This window comes from Carlito syrichta, unplaced genomic scaffold (genome assembly GCF_000164805.1).
Source record: "Carlito syrichta isolate Samal-C Ts95f unplaced genomic scaffold, Tarsius_syrichta-2.0.1 Scaffold12356, whole genome shotgun sequence".
Taxonomy (NCBI): domain Eukaryota; kingdom Metazoa; phylum Chordata; class Mammalia; order Primates; family Tarsiidae; genus Carlito; species Carlito syrichta.
Genome location: NW_006956452.1, coordinates 1 through 10,508, shown reverse-complemented (window position 1 = coordinate 10,508; position 10,508 = coordinate 1). Strand labels below are relative to the sequence as shown.

At 41.7% G+C, this 10,508-nt stretch overlaps 1 pseudogene; it reads right to left on the bottom strand.

Moving 5' to 3' along the window:
* Positions 1–6,860: 6,860 nt before the first annotated feature.
* LOC103258152 lies at positions 6,861–7,761 on the bottom strand (annotated as a pseudogene).
* Positions 7,762–10,508: the final 2,747 nt, after the last annotated feature.

Here is a 10,508-nt window from a genome sequence, read left to right as displayed (position 1 = left end):
TTTTGGATCAAACACTAAGCAACAAAGAATAGAAGGTATATTGCTTGAAGTGCTAAAGGAGTCTATCAAAAGTATGATAATTAAAATTAACAGTTTAGCGGCAGGGAAACTCCTTAAATTTAAGAATGTGATAGGAATTTTTGTAGTCACTACTCCTCTTCAACATTGAATTGAACCCTCCAGCCAGTACAATATAGCCAACAAACAAAAAGCATACAGATGGGGAAAAAATATCCATATTCATAGATAATATATGAATGTTTACATAAAAATTCAACAAACATATTGTAAAAATAGAATTACACACAAAAAGATAATAGATATAAAAATAACAGTAATTACCAGCTGTGTTCTTGTAGGCCATATACTAATTAAAAGTTCTGCTGAAATAGACATCATTCTGTAAAGCAAAAAAGGTACATAACACTAAGGTATAACTCCAAGAATATGTGTCTGAGTACACACAAAGGCCTTCAGTCATGAGAATATACTGGAGCACATGATCAGACAATACAAGTTCAGTGGTCACACTCCCAGGAGAATGAGGCTAGCATGCCGTGATGCACATGCTGTTGCAGTGCCTCTGTTGACAGTCCTCCAGATCTAGTGACTCTGCTGTACTACATTTCAGCCTCTCTGAATCAATTTCATACTGCTCTTTCCTTCTTCCTTTATCCCATGTAAACTCTTTGAAGAAGAATTAGATTGCATTTATTGCTACCTTTTCAAGGAAATGTGTCTATTGTTCAGAGGTCCCTAAGAGACAAGAATAGTAATCACTAACATTTAATAAATTCTTATTTGGTTTTTGGTCACAGCAGCTTTTATTGTTCCCTAAAAAGTCCATTTTCCCATAAAGACATTCATTCAATGAGACAAACACCAGGTTTCTACAAAGTGCCTAAATGCATCCAATTCCCATGACTTCAATGAGAATAAGGCACCAAAGAATGCATCCACTTCAACACTCAGGGTCATCAATTCCTGCAGAATTCTTGGTTTCTGTGACGGCGGAAGAATTTTTGCTAGCAAATAGCTGAGTTAAAATCCAAGCAGATGGACTCTCAATCTTCATTTTCAGGTTCTGAATTATTTAGTATATTGCAACAGACCTGTATTCAAGTCTAATTATGTTTTGTAAAAATTTGTTTTAATAATTCCTAAACTTCATTGACAAATTTTCTATTCTACTCTCTCTAATTTTCTCTGTTTTCTCTGTCTTCTCTTATTTCCAAAAGTTCCCAAGGACAATTCCTAAAAAACCCTTAGTCCCAGAGTTTGATGGAAGGCAAATTTATCCCAACAATTCTCAGGTCTGTGAATGTTCTGAGTAACTGGCATAATTTAATAGATGACTACAACGTGATGAAACTCTACAATGGCTAGTGGTTGTGTAACTCTAATTCAAGCACAATTAATTTCAAAGGTTTCTAGAATTATAAATGTGACTAAAGTTGACCCCATTATTTAAACTAATATTTGTATACATTTATACAGTCTGATAGAGAATTGACAAAAACCTTATTAAAATGACCCTAGAAATCATCTGGTCCACTTTATTACTATACAGAGACAAGGGGATGAAGCCTGAAGAGGGGTCAAGATGTCCTGATAATTTTAAAGATTGGTAAAAAATATTTCTAAACTTGCTGTTAATTTAGAAGCATTAAAATATGTGTTTTACAACATTTAGAGATCGGACAGAGGATTTTCTGATATGGTTTCTAATATATTTGTGATCAAATGTATTATTCAAATCTTCTGACTTTTATTAAGAGTTTAATTCTCTCATGATTACTTTACATTGAAGTGTATGAAACCATTTTTTCATGGTTCAGAATATAATCTATTTTGGTACATTTTCTATCACATGGAGTGTTCTAGAAGTATCAATTAATCAATCATGTTGGTTGATAATGCTGTCTATATCCTTTCTTCTGAGCCAGGAGTCCCCAACCCCTGGGCCAAGAACTGGTACAGTCTATGGCCTGTTAGAAGCCAGTTTGCAAAGCAGGAGGCGAGCAGCAGACAGAAGCTTCATCTGTATTTACAGCCACTCCCCATCACTGGCATTGCTGCTTGAGCTCTTTCTCCTGTCAGATCCATGGAGATATTAGATTCTCATAGGAGCAAGAACCCTACTGTGAACTGCACATGTGAGGGATATACGTTGTATGTGCCTTATGAGAATCTAATACCTGATGATCTGAGGTGGGGCTGAGGAGGTGATGCTAGCGCCAGGGAGTGGCTACAAATGCAGGTTAAGATTAGCAGTAAAATGACTGCACAGTGACCATAATAAATCAATTGCTTGAAGACTCCTATCCAAACTCTTATGAGTGAGTGGCAAGTGAGTTGATGTACTTCGATTGTATAGTTGTATCTGGTGGCAGGATTTAAGTCAGAATCCAACAATTATTTTAGTTGATGCGTGGCCCATTAATTATTTTATTTACCACTTCCGTCTGTATCTCTTTTTTTATTGGTGAGTTGTATAATTATTTAATTACATATTACAATGCAATAATAACATGCACAATAAATTTTATGTGCTTGAATCATTCCAGAACCATCTCCTAGTCTGCACAAAAATTGCCTTCCATGAAACCAGTCCCTGATGTCAAAAAGGTTGGAGACCACTGTTCTAAGCCACGTGTCTCCCTATACTTAACATAGCTATCTTGGAAACTGCAATTTTAAATTATTTTAATGAATAAGATATAAGTATACACAATTTGGATATAGCAGAATACATATATCCAAATTAGGAGTGTCTTTGAAATATATCACTTTTTTTCTTTGTTGAGTCAGGGTCTCACTCTGTCGCCAGGCTGGAGTCCAATGGCAGGATCACAGCTCAACACAGCCCTAACCTCCTAGATTCAGGTGATCCATCCACCTCATCCTCCCAAGGTGTGTGCTGCCACAACTAGCCAATTTGTTGATATTTCTGTAGAAATGAGGTCTTGCTATGTGGCCCAGATTATGATCAAACTCCTGGGCTCAAGCAAACTTCCCAACTTACCCTCCCAAAGTGCTGGGAACAGGTGTGAGCCACCACGCTGGGTTGTCATCACTCTGGGGGCTGTGCAATGATTGCTGTGACACTATTACTGCTCTATACATTTCTAAGCCTCCTTGGTAACCGCCTTCCAAAACAATTTACTAAACAAACAAGAACACCTGCCTCCTCGCTTGATGGTGACAAGCCTTAGTCAGCACCCTCTGTCTCCTCTCTCCCTCACTCAGCTGAGCCCCCAGCACTGAGCTTGGAGGACAACCTACTCTATACAGAGGCCTTGGCCAGTCTGGCCTAACGAAGATCAGTAGCAGAGGCCACAGGCCAGTCTGCCACTAAAAGGGGACAGAGGAGACCCTCTGGAGTGGTCTTACCTGTCCCCCATGGGAAATCCCAATCCACCAATGGTGACCAGTCAGGCAACAGAACTGCCTGCAGGGGGCACTGCTCATCGTAAGAAGAGTGAGGACTTCGGGTTGTCATGTGCGGCCAGATTTTAATCTTCTTTGGATGCTCCTTGCTAACAAGGGATCTCTTCACACCTCAGAGCATCACCACTGGCTCCCCAATCTGGACCACGTTTCAAGCTTCCTCTTTCCCCTAAAAGGACACTGGAAGCTTAGCTCTCTACTTCTCTGCGGTGAAGTACTGATATTCCTTCCTGTGAAAACCATTTCCCAAAGTACATAATCAGAATTAAAAATAACCATTTCCCATGCCAAATGTCTTCTTCAAAAGGACACAGAATTAACCCCAGAAAGATACTGACACAATTTTCTGGGATGTCATGCAATACACGACTTTCAAATTCCCTTGCAAGAGATGTCAGTTTAATCCTTGTGGTCATTTGTTTTCATCTGGGTGCTGAAAACAATGGGTCACAAGAAGGTCAGGCTCAAAGGAAACAGTAGCAACCTCACTCAGGTCACAATCCAAACAATGTATCCATTAGAGGCAGGTCTGGCTGCACAATTTGTAAGACTGGATGCAAACTAAAACACAGAGTCCCTGAATCCTGATTTACTAAGAATTTCAGAGCATTAAGCCTGGTGCTGGTCTCACTGACTGAACAGGATGATTGCCTGTGAAGCCAGACTGAGAAGAAGAACCCGTCGGCCATCCTCAAACTGCCGAGCTGCACACTTTGCATCCTTCATACTGTGACATTCGTGTGCTGTTGGCATTGTAAACAATTAAAAAAACCCAAAACACGCCAGGCACAGTGGCTCATGCCTGTAATTCAAGCACTTTGGGAGGTCGAGATGAGAGGACTGCCTGAGCCCACAGGTTCGAGACCAGCCTGGGCAACTTGGCGAGACCTCATCTCTACAATAACTCAAAAAATTAGCCGGGAATGGTAGCAAGCACCTGTAGTTTCAGATACTTGGAAGGCTGAGGCAGAAGAATCTCCTGAGCTCAGCAGGTTTATGTTGGGATGGCAGTGAGCGTGCCATGGCTCTCCAGCCTGGGCCACTGAGTGAGTCTCCAATTCCAAACAAAACAAAACATAAAAATAAACAAAAACATTTTTGCCTTCTGCTTTAATTTTTTTTTTTTTTTTGAGTTAGGGTCTCACTCTGTGTAGACTCGACCTACTTGGCCTCCTAAATAGCTGGGACTATAGATAGGCACACGCTACCACATCTGGTGAATTTTTAAAATTTTTTGCAGAGACAAGGTCTCTGTATGCTGACTGGTTTGGAACTCTTGGGCTCAAGCAATCCCCACCTTGGACTCTCAAAGTGCTGGGATTACAGGTATGAACCTCACATCCTGCCAAAACTTCTAAATCAAATAAAACATGTCCACAGTTTTAATAATCAGATGGTATCAAAAGGCTTATAATTTTACAAAGAAAAACAGAAGCACCTGCCCCATACCTCCCAACTTGAGTCCTGCTGCCTAGAGGTGAATATTTTTAACTCTTTGAGCAGTTTCTTGGATATCTGCCTCCATGTTTCTAAAAATGAATGGCATATATCTCATCTATTGATTTTCTGTTATGGAGGAGGCCTATTATACAGCCTACACTCACACTCTCTCTCCCCAGTTCTCCCAATTTGGTCTATCACAATTTGGTGATTTAAACAAAATTCAGTGTTTCTATTATATAGCTCACAATGAAGCCAAATGGAGTCTATATTCTCTCCTTTGGCGCTTCTCTTCTGGTTTCTGGATGGTATTTCTCCCAGAATTCTTCTTTTCTGGTGTGTGTGGTTTTGCCCCTTTCTTCCAAGTCTGATGTTCCTTGGTTGCCAGCTCTCATTGAAAAGAAAGGTACTAAGACTCAGACGGGGAGGTGTGTATGCACGGAAGGGGCTTGTTGACTAGTTAATTTTACTACAGGGTGATCCATCGATGAGCCTACTATTTCATTAGGAAACCCCTAAATTTGTGTCTAAATATTTTTTTGGGGGGAGGAGGGGGTAATTTTTTCAGAAAAGAAGCCTCCTGCCTGTAGGAATTATGGCTGGCCAACAAACACCCCACCGGAGTGGTTTGGGGGCTTACAGTGGGGGTTTGACTTCTATAGAACTCCTGTTTTTAGTGGCATGTGAACCCCACTATGGTTCCATTCTGCTGAAAAATCTAGATCATGGCTGAAATTTCCATAACCAACCCCAGATCTGTTAATATCTTTCATTCTCCATCATTTCCTTTCTCCTCCTGTTTGTTTTTAAGGATTGATACTTTATTTGTCCCTTCACTTCATTTTCCTGGTCTTGGGAGAGAACTAATATTAAACACCTGTGCTCAGGCTCAACACAGCATTCTCCCTTTGCCTCAGAGTTTAGATAGAAATACTCTTCAGCATTTCCAGTTAGGTGAAGATATTCTTCTACTTAATATTCTTTTTAAAATGCTAAAATTCTCACAGATGGTGGACCTTTGACTTTCATCTCATTGTTCAATCTTGCCATGCAACTGAATACAAACAAAGCACAGTTTCGTCAGGTCTCAGGTACATGGGTTTTTCTTTCCCCCCTGTCACCTCGTTCCACACAGGGACATGTCCATATGTACATGATCTGCTTCGGGGATTAACTACAGATAATCCTGAAATTTTGGACTAACTTCTTACCTCCTGGTTCCCACACAGCCACATACACCTGGACAACTTCCTCATTCACTTTCATTTGGCATGAGCCTAAATATGCTGGCTATTTTTTTTGAGTTGGACTCCCACTTCACACTTATGGCCACGCCAGCATTGACCTCCTGGGCTCAAGTGCTCCTTCAGCCTCAGCCTTCTAAGTACCCAGAACTACAGATACGTGCTACCACACCTGGCTAATTTTTTTTTTAATTGTAGAGGGGAGGTCTCGTCAAGTTGCCCAGGCTGGTCTTGAACCCATGGGCTCAGGGAATCCCCTTACTTTGGCCTCCCAAATTACAGGCTTGACCCACCGTGCCAGGTCATTCTGGCTATTTTTAATGTTAACACCAGGCAAGCACCCTGAGGAAGGCAAATCTGTTGCAAATAATATATATATATATATATATTGGCTAACGCAAGGACTTTATTTGCAATTCTGCTTTGGGAAAGGAAACACTTGCTGAGGCCCAGGACAACCCCACCTGCTAGCTCAGGATCCGAGTCCAGATACTGTCCTCCAGCCTCCCCTCCTGCTAGGCAAAGACACCTGTGTGTGTATATGTGGGTGTGTGTGGGGGCGGTGCGTGGAACATTGGGTTACAAGGAATAGGACCTTCTATTGAAGATCTGCAAAACAAAGCACTGGGAAATACTTTTAAGAGGGAAAAAACCTTGTTTAAGACTCCCTTGGGGGAAGAGGAACCCTGGGGGTACACGAGACTGAAAGCCTCTGGCAGCCGAACCCTAGCCTTTCTTTTTTCTGAGCTTTTCTAAGTACACCTGCAGGGACTTCTGAATGGAGTCTCTGGAGAGGAAGTTGACAAAGTTCTGGATGTGCGCGTCACGCTGTTTGATCAGGCGGTCTGCTGTGGCTTTTCACATCATGGCCTTGGTCAACTGTCGAGCATGGTCTGGAATGCCCAGCCACTCGGCCATCGCTGAGAGCGCTGTGCTCTGCACCTGGTTCTCGGGCGCCACCTGGTCCACTATGCCCACCTGGAGGGCCCTTGCCAGTTGGAAGAGCAGCCCAGGCTACAGGGCGCACTCTGCACCTCGGTGTCCAAGGGTGTCTTTGAACCAGAAGGGGGCGATGATACCCAGCAGGGTCTCCAGCCCTATGTTGTACTTGGGGTCGTCGCCAGGATGCCGCAGTCACAGGTGAGGGGCAGCAGGCAGCCTCCGGCGGGGCGGGCTCGGTTGACGGCAGCGACCAGCACCAGGTTGGTCAGGTAGAACCGCAGCCACAGCGCCTGCACGTCCTTCCAGGACCCAGCGTCGTGGGCCGGTTCCGCCCACGCATCTCCCGCAGGTCCGAGCCCACCGAGAAGACTCCAAGGCAGTCCAGGGACACCAACAGGCCGCGGGGGGTCGTGACATTCTCTAGCTTCTCCAGCTCTTCCATTCTCTAGCTATTCCAGACCAGCTCTCTCAGGAAATCCAGGCTGAGGCTGTTCACGGGCGGGTGCTTGAATTTCATCACAGCAATCCCCGCGGCCGCAGCCGGTCCACCAGCACCGGGTGGCTCCCGAAGCGCCGCGCCATCCCCACTGCCCACCGGCTCCACACGCCCGAGGGCCGCGCCGGAAACCGGGACCCCACGCAGAACAGGGCACGCGGGGACACACACTCTTGTCACCAGCGCCATCCTGACCGGAGGAATAATCATTTTTAAAATATCCAAGACAAAATAAAAATTATTGGGGATATTCGTTTCATGTCAATGAAATTTAAAAAGAATGAACTAAAATACTGCTTCTGAGCAACTGGATCTTATCAAGTTATGATTACCCAAAAATTCATCTGGTGCACAGAAAAACACTCTCAAGCTCAGACCTTTAGACAGAAAAAAATTAGTTTCAAATAAAAGTGTTGGGTAATTTAGCATTCCTTCCCTCTCCTGAGAAACTAATGTAAAATGGTTTTTCACATATAGAGAGGAACCTGTATATGACCGAGAAACTTTGTCATTTGTTGAGCTCCATCCATTCAAAACCCTAAATGGCTGATGGACTAGAAAGATGTGGTAATACACTTTTAATCATTTTCCTCCTCTGCATTATAAGGAAGACTAACTACACACATATTATGAGATAAATTTTGGTTAAAGTCATTCATTAAAATTTAACCAGGGTCAACAGGCAGTTATGTAATACAGATTTTTTATTTAAATGATGTTTTGTCTCTGGCTAGCTGGGAGGTCTACATATCAAAACTGGGTTGGCAGCTCTTCATTTTGAGTAAGTTCTACAAATATTCTAGAAAAAACACTGGGTGCAACTTAGGTCCTTAGTAATACAGCTTTTATGGTCAACAAGTGAAATAAAAGGTTGAGAAATCAAGTAACATCATACTAGAGTCACACATTTCACAATGACACCCTGCATGTCAAAAAATACTCTGAATAATCTCCCTTAAATTCTTCCCTAATCCTACAGCCACATAGCAGTGCTCATATCTTTCATTTTTAACCTTCTATTTCAGATTTTCAAAATTATCATGACAAACAAAAAACTCTACACAAATTAAAGCTGGGATTCTTTCTTTCCTTTACAATACATCTATGTATATCCTTTTATTTTCTGCAATGCCCAGACAATAGTGTCTATTTATATAACTGATCAACTATTTTTAAAAAATACCACTGACCTAATAGCAACTGTGCTTAGAGTTTATATCCGATACTGATTTCTGCTTGACAGAAGAACACTGCTTAGTAAATATGTGTATGCATGTCATGATTGCTATTATAGGTAAGAGCATGCTTTTCCTAGCTATTAATTCAGAGGCAATAAACTTGCTGCCTAAGTCTAAGATTATTCTTTGGGTCTAAGACTCAGATTAAGCCTTTTCTTCTCCTATGAGATTTAGTTTTATAACACCTAGGGATAAGCCAAAGTCCATTGATTTGGAGAAGACATTCCTTTGAGAAGTTTCTCACACTTTGTTCATCTATTTTGAGATTACCTTCCTTAGAAACACAAGAATAACACAGTAAGTTCCTTCCTGCCAAAGCCCAAATTTTAATTATTTCATTTGGTTTTATCTAATGGGCATCTCCAAACCAGGTACTCTCCTAGGTTTTAGAGATACAAAGATGGTGAACAGGGTCCAGTCCTAATTCTCAGCAGACCCTGGAGACACATACTGGACATAATTACCATACAAAGCAAAAGGTCATAGGATATAAGAAGGGCAAGCCAAGTTCGTTCACAGGAGGGATGATCTGAGGGTGCTGGGTGAAGTTTCACATGGGAGGTGGCATTGAATTGGGACTTGAGGGATAAACAGGGGAAGGGCATTCCTGATATAAAGCAGGGCCAAAGAAGACCATGAAATGTCTGACATATTCACTCCTAAACCAAGATCAGACTTCAGGCAAATACATCTATGCACTTTTCTCTAAAGTGTGTTTGTATCTGTGCTTACTTCCTTTCCTTTTCTTCCTCTCTTTCTTACCAGCTTAAATATTGAGCATCTTTCTGAGCCCAGACCAAGCCAGGTCTTGGTCTCCCAAGAAGCCCTGTAGCTTTTCTTCCAACTTCCCCTCCAGAATTAAAATTAACTCCTATAGTTTTCGTAGCATTCCTCAGTAGATCCCGGGCATTTCTGACTTGTGCTGGAACTTGTCGTTAAACTTAGGTGTCTCTGTCCTTGAGGGTAAGGCCACATCCTGTTATCCTCTTTGTGCTAACATCTGAGCCTGACCCTCTACAAGGAAAACCTGCTTAATAAAAGTCTGCTGCCTATTATTTACAATTGCAAAAACATGGAACCAACTGTGCTGCCCATCAAAACTAAACTGGTACATATGTGGTACATATGTACATATACATGATGGAATATTACACAGCCATAAACAACAAAATTATGGACTTTGCAGCAACTTGCATGGATTAAAGTATATAATACTCAGAGATTTATCATAGAAACAAAGAAGTGAGTACCCATATGTTCCCAATCATAAGCAGACCCTGAACATTTACCATAATACTATAAGGGATTGGCAGTAGCTGGAAACTGCCTGGGGAGGGGGGGCATATAACATTAATAAGGGTACGTGATCTCAAACCAGGCAAATGGGGACTAAACGAGGCCCAAACTTTATCTGTACAATGACCACTTAATACTGAATCCTGAATTGTACCCCACATCTTTAAAATAAAATAAATTGAAAACAAAAAAGTAAAAGTCTGCTGCCAACGAGGAACCAGTGGACAACATTGAGATGTATTATTTCAAAAACTTTATCATACTTCTGTGTACCTAAATATCTTCATATTGTTAGCAATGTGTCATAGTTGTCGAGGAATTTTCATGGAATATTAGGCCAAAATGCTGCATATTAGAATTGATAAAGAGATCTCAGTATTTTTTCAGTTGGTAAAAACACCA